An 11,082-nucleotide genomic window follows, 5' to 3' on the forward strand; every position below is an offset into this window, starting at 1 on the left:
ACAAGGAACTTTTACTCGCCCGAAATAATCACTAATCTGTTCACACAGTTTGATTATGTCATTCCCGAACTTGATTTATGACGTTTGCAAACGTCAAAACCGCGCACAAAGTCCACAGTGGCCCCATCGATTTCAAAACGGCCGTTATTTATTTGTGGACCTAATAGAAACATAAAAAATAAAGGAGGTTAGGATATTTTTCTTGTAGATATCGTTTTATATTTGAAAAAGTAAAAAAAGTAATTGAACTATCGCTTGTCGTGAAATATCTCGAGAATGTAAAATATTGGCAGCAATCAAATTGGCCACAAGCTCTACATGCGCATCTGATATGATACACGATGGAGAACAAATTAATAACAATTACAGCCGCAAGTGTTACAAGTGCACGCAACTGTACGTACCAGTTACGATTCCTGCCTTTCCACACTGGCTGAATGGATGAAGAGAAATTGATTTCAATTTGAACTGAAATCATTTGACGGAAATCAATGATCCGATGAGATTTATGAATGGTTACATTCCTTCCAAAAGAGGCGAATGTAAAGGTTCTATAAATAAATGAAAAAATGAAAATAATTAGGCTAAGGAATTGTAAAATAATATTTGCTCAAAGAATTTTCACGTATGCAATCTGCAAAGTAATATTAATTTGTTGATCCCGTGCAGCTTACACAAATTCCCCTCTTTTTTAAAATATTTGCGGTTGTTTAAAGCTGTTCTTCATCTCACTACTCGTTCTCGCAGTCCAAATGTGACTGCCGAAATGAATGAGTGTCTTATTTTACAAAGTCTCTGATAGGCGACGCAATTTATGGACTACGGATCTGCACCATCGTGTTCTTTGTGAAAGGAGGAAGGATATGTTTACCACACACACATATACCCCGGATCTGATGGCAGGTGGTGGCGACGTTAGACCGAAAGAGAAGCCATACACACCCTTTACCGGCGCCAGTGAAGAAATATCCTGTGACCTAGTTCAACTATCTATGCTGGCTTGGCTAGGGCAACAACGGAAGCCACACCGAGGTTAAAGGGCATTGCACTGTTATGCGCGCCGGGGTGATTAATGTGCCGTACACGTCGCGCGCGTCCACGTCTTACCGTGTGAGTGGAAAGTAAATGAGCTTCGGTCTAGGTTGAAGAAGGGAGAGAGAGAGAGAGAGAGAGAGAGAGCGTGCGAACAAGAGTTGTAGCTTGGACGTGTGCCTTGTGTCTTCTAGACGAGGTTTTTCGGATGTTTTTTTTTCTACAAACGTTTGCTGCATCGTATCCTGCCACTAGTTTTGGGTTTGGGTCTGTGCTGCGAATTGGGAAGGATGCCAAGATCGGTTGGAACGGACGTTCCAAAATGAATTATACCTTTCTACGGCGCTCGGAAGTCTCCGTAATATTTTCAATTATTGTCGAACCGCTTTCATTTCCTCTTCACTTTTGTCTAGCGCTCCAAATGTGTGTTCCCTCGGTAAGTTTTGGATGTGATCTGATTAGTTTTTTGTAAGAGTAACCTAAAACCCATTTACAATGACAAAACAATTGTTATTTTACAGATTTTATGTAATCGCTCCTGTAACGTGAAGAGCTTTACTTCACGATAACTTTAGCTCATGCTAATAGGCAGGTATTTATGCAACCTCCCTGTTATTATCCCTGTGAATGACGTTGCAGGATGTATCCACTGTATCGTTATGTATGACTCCAATTTTCCATGACTTTTCCAATGCGTAGAAAAAGTTCCAGGGAAAAATTGTGCCACTCCATACATTTTGGACAATCTGCGAGGAATTACTAATAGCTTACGTCTCTCGCACGATTGTGTTCCTTGTGGAGTATGTTGGACATGTGGATGATTAAGTAGTATTGCTGCAATAAGTGCCGCTGATGATGTATAGCCGGGTTGTATTCACCAGAGAAATATAATAATGACTTTGGTTGCTATCCGGAACACGCCTGGAGAATGCGTAATGCAATTACTAACTACGCAATCTCATCTTTCGAGATGTTTCTTACTGTTGCTTTCCAAACATGGATTAAGGCATACGAATTCGTTTATCTGTTCGATTTGTTTCTTTTATACATAAAAATTTTATACCGGAACGGATGTGATGCGTGTTCGTCCTCGCTTGGTTAATGTTGTTTAAATCGAATATCTTTCGATTCGATTTTTACAGCCTAAAGCATGGATTGATCTAAGGTCTTTGGGCAAACAAAAATAAAATATTTGCATATTTGTTCGGTTTGATTGAATTATAGAGAGAATATGCATATTTGAAGAGGTGGCCCAGTGGTAAGACGACAATGTCACCGATTTTCACACGTTAGGACCGGGGTTCAAATCCCATACGGACCGTCCTCCGGTAGCGAGAACTTGATGGACAACGTGACCTAGAAAGTTGTTAAGCCAATAAAAATTGTAAAAAGTCTCATAATAATTAATTCTCCTTTAGTTAAGTACGCACGAAGTAAAAAAAAACCCTCGCCAACTGTTTATTATAGACGGACGTAGTTCAGAAATGACTAAATGATAAAGATGGTTTTGTTTTTTGGCGCATGCAAAAACCACACGCTGCTTTTAAAACCATAGTGCTCGTCCTTTTGATCTCATTGACCGAAGTTTCACCCACAGGACGAGCGTTTCAGGTTTTCGGCATACTTTTTATGTACATGTGTGCCCGGCTTGTCTGTCCCATCATCCCGGTCCCATCGTCGGTCGTCTTGTTGACAGTAACGTGCTCCACTTTGGGTTCAATTTTACCTTCTCCGGAGACACCCACAGTCCATTCCGGCATTTCCAAATATTTCTCCATAACCATCCATCTGTATGCATCCCGAAAATATCCCTCAGGGAAAGGGAACACACTCACTCCACTAGGACAAATGGGTCCGCATGTTTCATAATCTTTCTGGATTTGATTGCATGGGTGAGTGGAGTGGAGGCGGGTTTACGGCTAACGGTTCAGATACTTGAGGGGTTTTGGTTGAGTTGGTTTGTGTTCGAATACCTTCGAAACGTGACCTGGGCAACAGATGCGTACAGTTGTTTGTGCTTAAGGTGTGTGCATATGTGTCTGCTGCCATATATTCCGCTACACTTACCGTCTGTCACTTATGCCCACTTGCACCCAAGGCGCACACCCATATGTAGTGACTGATACGGTCCATCGCCTGATGATGATCACTTTGGGCCGGTGTGTAGTTTCAGATCGTCTATAGTCTCGTCAGCGGTAGCGTGTTGATTCTTTGGTCTGGTAGAGTTACGGATGGCCCTGGCCTACGATATTCAGTTACCGGTTGGAAAACACGATGTTAGATAGTGTTATGTATCATGTACACAGGTATGTACTGCGAAACAGTCTTAGAGGGGGATTGGTTTTGGGTATGTTTTGGCGCAAAACAAAAAAAAGCTGATTATTTGTGCAGTTTTTTTCTGATACATCTCATTTGAGGTACCATTGGAAATGATTGTCAACATCATAACCAAGACTTTATTGGTCGTTTGATAATGATTGATGGAAATGTGAGTAAACGAATATAACAATCTGACAATTATTTTACGAGAATCAAATGGACTGGCATCCAAAATATGCAAGAGTATCATAAAGATCCTAAGAACGTCAAACATTTTCTTGACAATTTTCATGACCAAATAAATTGCTTCCATTTATTACGTAGGCTGCTATTTATATTTCTGGCCTAGTAATGAAAATGCAAATATTTATCATCAAAAAGGGTTTTAATCTTTACCAAAGTCTTTTATTGAGGTACCTCCAAAACGTGGTTTTTGAACGCTACAACAACAATTCTGGGGACAAAAATCGTTAACCACGCAAATTTTTCCTTGCTGTGCGCGAATAAAAAGAAGTCATTGGATGCCAAGTCAGGGCTATAGGGCGGATGAGTTCTGTTGCTCATTTTAAGAATTTTTCCGAAGACTTCTGGCAGACAAATTGTGGTGTACCATTCAGAACTAATCGTCCTACGTTCTTCATGTCGAACAGGTGCCATTTGATCAGTTTTGCGGTTGAAACAGGCGAACATCTGCTTCGAAGTGCTTCTTCCACGGATAACTGTCGTTGGATTTGACTCGAGGTTAAAGACCCGCACGATAGATTGTTGTTTAGTTTCGGACTCATACGCATAGATCCATGATTCGTGACTTGTGACGATCTTTTGGAGCACAATGATCGTATTTTTTCAACAATCCCTTGCACCAATCGACACTAGCCTTTTTTTTTTGAGCGATTGTCAACTTGTGCGGGATCCAACAACAACAAACCTTTTTTACGGTTAAGTGTTTGTACAAAATAGTATTAATGCTGGTGGAAGAAATTGCCAAAGATGCCTCTATCCCGCAGTATGTCACATGACGATTTTGTGCTATTAGATCATTAACGGCATCAATGTTCTCAGGCATGCAGCAGCCCACGTAAATGAGTTGAAGTTTAACGAATGCATGATCTTATTCTTTGGTTCTCGCTAGTCTCTTCGGTGTTTTCGGGTGGAAGAAACCATTCAGGTATAATCATGGTAGGACATCCGGTGGTCAATGCGGTAGAGCAGCTGGTCGTCACACGGCAGTGCCGAAGGTCAAATCCCATCAGGACCGTTCCCTCGTAGTGAGGGCTCAGCTATCGAACTACGTGCTATCAGCGAGTCGAATAAACCATTACATAGCTAGCGTGACCCAGTAGGTCGTTAAGCCAACAAGAAGAAGCTGATATGGCCTATCATTTGTGCGGAAATCGTTGTCGTATGAATATAAAAAAGATAATAATAGTATAAGAAGAAGAAAACATAGAAAATCCTTCATTATCTGCCTATCGTAAACCAATTTATTTACAGGGCTGTTATAACTGTCACGGGTTTTGCATGTCGCGCAGAATTTGCACCTTTTTTGCTCATCATTGGATGTTGTGGAAAAGAATATCGTCATTTTTTCTCGACAAACTTCAATTTAAAAAAATTATTGGGCAAAATGAGAAAGCATACTGATTGTGTTTGTAGGGTATACGATGCAGAAAATGATTAAATGTTTTGAACATGTATTTCCTGCTTAGCCACTCGCCCAAAAGTCTTGGGGAGACATTTTTCAATACGATTGACAGAGCTATTCCGACGGACATGGCTCAGACCATTTTCTTCTTGTGGAGAAGAAGCAGAATGAGACGAATTTAGACTCTAAAAACCCAAGATATTTCACGTTTTATCCGGGGAAGTACTAGCAAACTTCATTCAAATTCTATGTACACATTTATTTTAAAGCTTTTAGATAAGCCCAATTTTTTATCACTATTTCTATAAAATATGCCTATAAACAATGTACTATCCAACTAGCAATACGGCCAGGCCGTCCTTCTCTAAGTAAAAAAAGTGTACTAATCAACTGCGTGGTATCAGTAAAGCCTTAGCTAGCCATTAAATGACCGGTATGCCCTAGAAGGTCAAGAATACCTTGACCTGGCCCGGTCAACAATAGATCTCCAGGAAACTCGATCCCTGGCTGCAGCTTCTCATCTCCGACAGGCCTTTCTTCACCTGATCCAGCCAACGATTACGCTGTGCTCTCCGACGCCTCGTGGCGAACTGGGGGTCGCTGACGAATATCCTCTTGGCGGTTCATGAGTCCGGCATCCTCATAACGTGCCCCAGCCATCGTATCCTGCCGGTCATTGCTACCGTCAGGATGTCCGGTTCTCCGTCCTCCAAACTCCATGCGCAAACACGCCGCCAAAGATGGTCCAGAGGATGTGACGCTCAAACACGCCACGAGCGTTTGTATCCTCCGCTCGGAGGTTCCAAGACACGTGGCCATATAGGGCCACCGGGCGAATCAGTGTGCGATATATCTCACATTTCGTGCGGTCTCGAAGTCTTCTGGATCTCAGCACACGGTGAAAGCCGTAGTAGGCACGATTCTCCCGAACAATGCATCTCCGGATTTCGCTACTGACATCGTTATCCGAAGTTACAACAGTCCCAAGATAGCAGAACTCCTTTACCACCTAGAGGTTGTCGCCGTCGACTAACACGCTGCTTCCCACTCGGGCTCTATCATGATCAGAGCCTCCGGCAAGCAGGTATTTCGTCTTCGTCGCATTGATCATCAATCCAATTCTTGCTGCTTCCCGTTTCAGTCGGGTGTACGCCTCACAGAACTTCGCTGTTGTTCGCCAACGATGTCAATGTCATCCGCGAGACCAAGAAATTAGAGACCGGTAGAGAATCGTGCCACGGATATCGTTGTCCAGCCCCGCGCTTCGTATGACACCTTATACGAATATAATTATGCACTTATTAATCCTTATTAATAATAATATAATTATGCGAAATAGGATCGTCAGCAAACATGTTCATTAAGCGATAGGCGCAGGCCGTTCTACCGGAATAAAAAATAACCTGATCATTCCCACAGAATGAATCGATTTTTGTTGTATCTGATCAATGGTTCAAATCCTATTCCTATATGGTTCACAGACCTAATAGGTCACACCGGCTATCCAATGAATTGTTCCGGTCCTGACGTGAAGTGCAGTACCGCTGTCACCTACGCCACAGGGCCGCTCCAGATATAACAATATATTACGTATATTTGAAAAAGATCAGTTAGTTTTGGATTAGTTTGAACGAGGTGCTCCAGTTGTAAGCAATGCTACACTGAAGGATTGAATTTCGTTCTATAGTTAATATACAATTTAAATTTTACAATGCTACAAGCGTCTTATTTCATGCAATGCTTTTTATTCCGTTGTTTACCCGTACACAGGACACAGGATTGACTATCCAGGCATCCAGGTCAAGTAAGAGGAACATCAGGCACAGACCTTCTGATGTTTGAATGTCAATAAGAAGAAGAAGAAGAAGCTCAAATAGAGAAAAACTGACAAGCAATCTATTCTGAACAGGCAAACATAAGAAACAGTTCAATCGTACCCCACAGTGGTGCAGCAAACGTGTATGAAAGTTTCATCCGTTGATCCTTTAAAATGTGCTCGATTTACTCTCTGATATTAAAACGGCACCACTATGTTCATCAACCACTCGCTGCAAGGATATACGGGCATGGTTGTTGATTTAGTTTCGTCATTGTTTTGATAGTATTTCTTCTCACTTACATTGTTGTGGTGCTGGTGGAGTGTAAAGAAGCCCTTCTAGACGTCGATTAAAGTGTTTCCTTTTCCCACCGAAGCTTGATATCACCGTCGGCGGTAGGAAGATCTTCTCCCAGAATTTGCTCCCCAAACAGCGTTCTACTACAAAACTTCGGGGCCCCGTTGTTGTTGAACTGATGCAATGTTTCCACTTTTTTATGGACGCAGCAGATTCGCTGCACACAGTCGTTTTGTACGGCGTGAGAGTAGTTGAGTACGCACACACTTCGCTGCATTCGTTCGGAAGCGCACTGCAGCCGGCTAGAAGCAGTGCGAGAGATGTAGGTTAGGGTTATTGTACGATCGACGTGGGAAGGATTGTATTAACGATGCTCGTGGACCAGAAGAAAAACCATTTGTGGCAAATGGCAAGTAAAACCAGGACAATCGCTACTCCCATCTTTCTGTTTGAAAGTGCCAACACTGTCAGGGAGGAATGAAGAAGAAAAAAGAAAGTTTCCAACCACTTCTTACGAGAGTTTGGTTGGTTTCGGGGCGAGGGAATTTGTGGGAATTGCGCTCTGGTGCAAAAGCACAGCTAAAACGTGTAAGAAGATATTTTACTATCTGGGTCAGCTCTCGGGAAGGATGATAGTAAAATGGTAGGGCCACAAGTAGTGCGAGTGATAGATATAGAATTGCACGTGGATAGCAGCGAATGGCGACACTTTTCGTTCGTGTCGGACACACCGACCCCAATTGGATTGCAAGCGACGTAATTCGAATGAAAACAATTTTCCGGAAGAAACCATCGCCCCTCCCGCTTGGTGGTGGTTTTGAATGGCGGATAATGGTCGTACGTACGCAGTGATCAACCGGAGAAAAACACTAGCATTAGAGAAAATATCAAATCATCAAGCGTTGGCAGAGGGCACGCGTTGAACACCAGCGAGCGTCAAGACCTACAAATTGAGCGCTCCAGTTGCAGAAGCACCGCTGTGTGCACTGTATTTATCTGCACACGGGGTAGCACTAGCGTGGTAAGCTCGTTTGTGTTTGTTTCCATTTTTTGTTTCTGTTTTTTTGTTGTTGCTGTTTTCGTTTCATTTTTCAACTTTTTATATTTGCAACTTTTTTTTTCTAGAGCGAAGTAACGATATCGTAGCCGCTGTTGTCTGACTTCTGGTGCTGAGGCACACACACACACGCCCGGCAAAGGGATAAAAAGGATACGTGACATGCGATGGCTTTGGGGATTTCTTTTGCTGCATATGCGTCCGACTGGCGCCGGCACGGAAGCTCGTACGATGCACTCCTCTCCGCGTTGCGCGTTTTATGATAAACTACTACACGACGGCTTCTACCGGGTGGGGCGTTTCGGTGTTCTTTCTCGGTACCTGATTACGTGTGAGATTAAAGTTGAGTGAAACTGGCGCACGAATTTATCCTTGTTTGAAGGATGGATGTTTGATGTGTGTTTGGAGGCAGACCGAGGTGGAAAATGAAGTCGCGCAAAAAAAATCGTCTTGCATAAATTATCGGCTGGTTGGAATCGTTTAATTATTCATGAATGTGCATGCTTATGGAAATGTGCGCCGTATGTACATTTTTGTTTTGTGTAGTACACACTATGATTTTTGTTGTGTATGTGTCGTGCCCCTGCCAGTAGTTTAAATGTTTCATTTTTTCTGTGATTTTTTTAAAACATTCATAAATAAAACTAAATCCTGTCCGGTATGCTAGAGATGAAGTGCTATGAATATTACATTGGTTAATAATTTGCACGATCGATTATCGTTATTGAGTGCTCCGGATCGTTGTCGTAGGGATAATTCTAGTGTACTAAAGAAGAATGATATATATACCACACCATTCGCAAGATTAATAAAATTTGAAATATATATTTTTAATTTTCTTGTAACAAATCCGCTAATGCCAGTTACGTTTTTCTCTTTCTTCTTTTCTTTTAGGCATTCCCGTCATAAATAAACATCGTCTACTGATGGCCGTCCATCATCCACTCCCGGCTGCTTTATCGCAAGCGTCCACTTGATGGAGCGGTTTCTCCAAAATCCATCAACAGCGTCCGCAGCTGGGATAGGCGTCCAGTGGTTGCATACACCCGAAAAGAATGCCGCGAAGGCTGTAGCGGTAGTAGCTTCTTCAGGCTCATTAATCACTTGTGGAATTTTTGGGGGATTCAGACAAAACCCCTTTTAATCAGAAAGATTCAGTTAAAAGGCCCTGTCGCCTACCGTCCTACCGGTGAGGCGACACTTCGTCACGGGCACTTCTGCACGGTGGTAGACACAACCACTAGGAATCGACGAACGGCGGTGGCAAACTTTACTTTACCGGACAGCAGAGAAGGCACCGGCCTCATCCAACCAACAATGGCGCGTGGTTAACGGTGGAAAATTAATTACTGCTCAAATTCAGTAACGATCACACAAATCCTTTTCCTTAGCCGGGTACGATCAAGCGGGAATATTAATTCAATTACAACGCTACGTGGTAGTATTATGCTTCGCGCTATAACCTGGCAAATACTGTCTGTCCTGGGTGGTTTGGAGGGCTTTTTTTTGCAACGATTGTTTCGGCAAGTGAAGAGAGCTGGGTCGATAGCTTTTTTTTAAACTGGTGGCCGTTTGAGAAGAACTCATGTCGCCTATTGAAGTGTCTTTAAACGCGAATCATTCATTGTAGATTTTGTTCAATATTTCAAAGATGAAATACTGATGTCTGTAACAATTGTCTCTCTTTTATGTTCGCTTCAGCAATTGAAAGTGAACGCACATGAAGCGATTCGGTAGAGTTAACGCAAGAGCGCCGTTAAGCATGAAACATGTTGCTCTTTTCTCAGCAATTTATCGGCGTGTGAAGGCTATGTTCTCCTTCTTGCGAGCAGAAAGGTGTTAAATTCCTTCGGTGTGTGTGGCATTCGCATTCTTGTTGTACATTTTTCGTTTCATTTTTCGATCCTACTTCGCCATGTTTGTGCATCGGTGGGATTGGAAAGTGTGATAGAAACGATCGAAACGAAATTTGATTTTTTTCTTCATTGATTTGGTACATTCCATTTCCATGATTGATGTGGAAATTCGAGGCACTTCAGGAAGAGCGATGATTGTAGGAAAAAAGAGTGTTGGAATTTTGGAGATATTTATAGCTCTTCCAACGGTGTCTTCATCAAATTTTGTGTACTTTAGGGAACTCAAACGGAAATATTTTACTAACCAGATTCACATCGTTCAAAACCTTACCTTTCATGAAAGGAATTTATGTAATGTAGATATTAGTTTAAAAAAAATGCTTCAGATATCCTTCCCTAGAGCAAAGTGGATGCAAAACCTTACATGGAAGGGTGAGAAAGAAAATTCTTGAACTTTTAACCGTCCGCTTTCAAGTAGGATGGGTGGAGTTGGTAGTTAAACTATGTAGCATTCAACATTGTAGGTTTTTTTTTACTGTGATGCTGTTGTTGTTTTGTCGATGAGAGATAGGAGATACAAAACAAGGGAAAGAAAATCACTCTTCCCTAGTATAGCCAAAATAGCGGCTGTGTTTTTGTGTGTTTGCTGTTGGCTCTTTGTTATTTATTCCAAATCTTCAACTGAAACGAGAGCAAGAATTTATGGAGGCGCATCATCGTGAGCAGCAATTCTTTTCTTTCTCGAGGGCAGAGGAAAGAGCTTGTCGGAAAAAAAATGTTAGTGTTAGGCATGTACCGTGTGCATACAGCTTGAGTAAATGGTGTTTGCGTAGTGTTGAAATCAGCGAAGTGTAAAGCAATCTTTGTTCCTTCTGGCACGCGGCAGCCAATTCGAGGATTGTACAGTTCATGTTACTGCGTGTGATGGGTTTGGGAAACGTGGTGTGAATTAGACGTATGCGACTGAATTTTTCTTGTTTTACATACCATTTATGATAAGCAGTAGACCGTTTCCGTGCAGCATTTATGTATATTCAATCAATCGGGTTTATCGCGGTA

At 42.1% G+C, this 11,082-nt stretch overlaps 1 protein-coding gene across 2 annotated transcripts in view; it reads left to right on the forward strand.

Annotated features, from left to right (window-relative positions):
• Positions 1–11,082, forward strand: part of LOC126556197 (retinol dehydrogenase 14) — a 128,902-nt gene that overhangs the window by 60,399 nt on the left and 57,421 nt on the right. The window lies entirely within an intron of this gene.

This window comes from Anopheles maculipalpis, chromosome 2RL (assembly GCF_943734695.1).
Source record: "Anopheles maculipalpis chromosome 2RL, idAnoMacuDA_375_x, whole genome shotgun sequence".
NCBI lineage: Eukaryota > Metazoa > Arthropoda > Insecta > Diptera > Culicidae > Anopheles > Anopheles maculipalpis.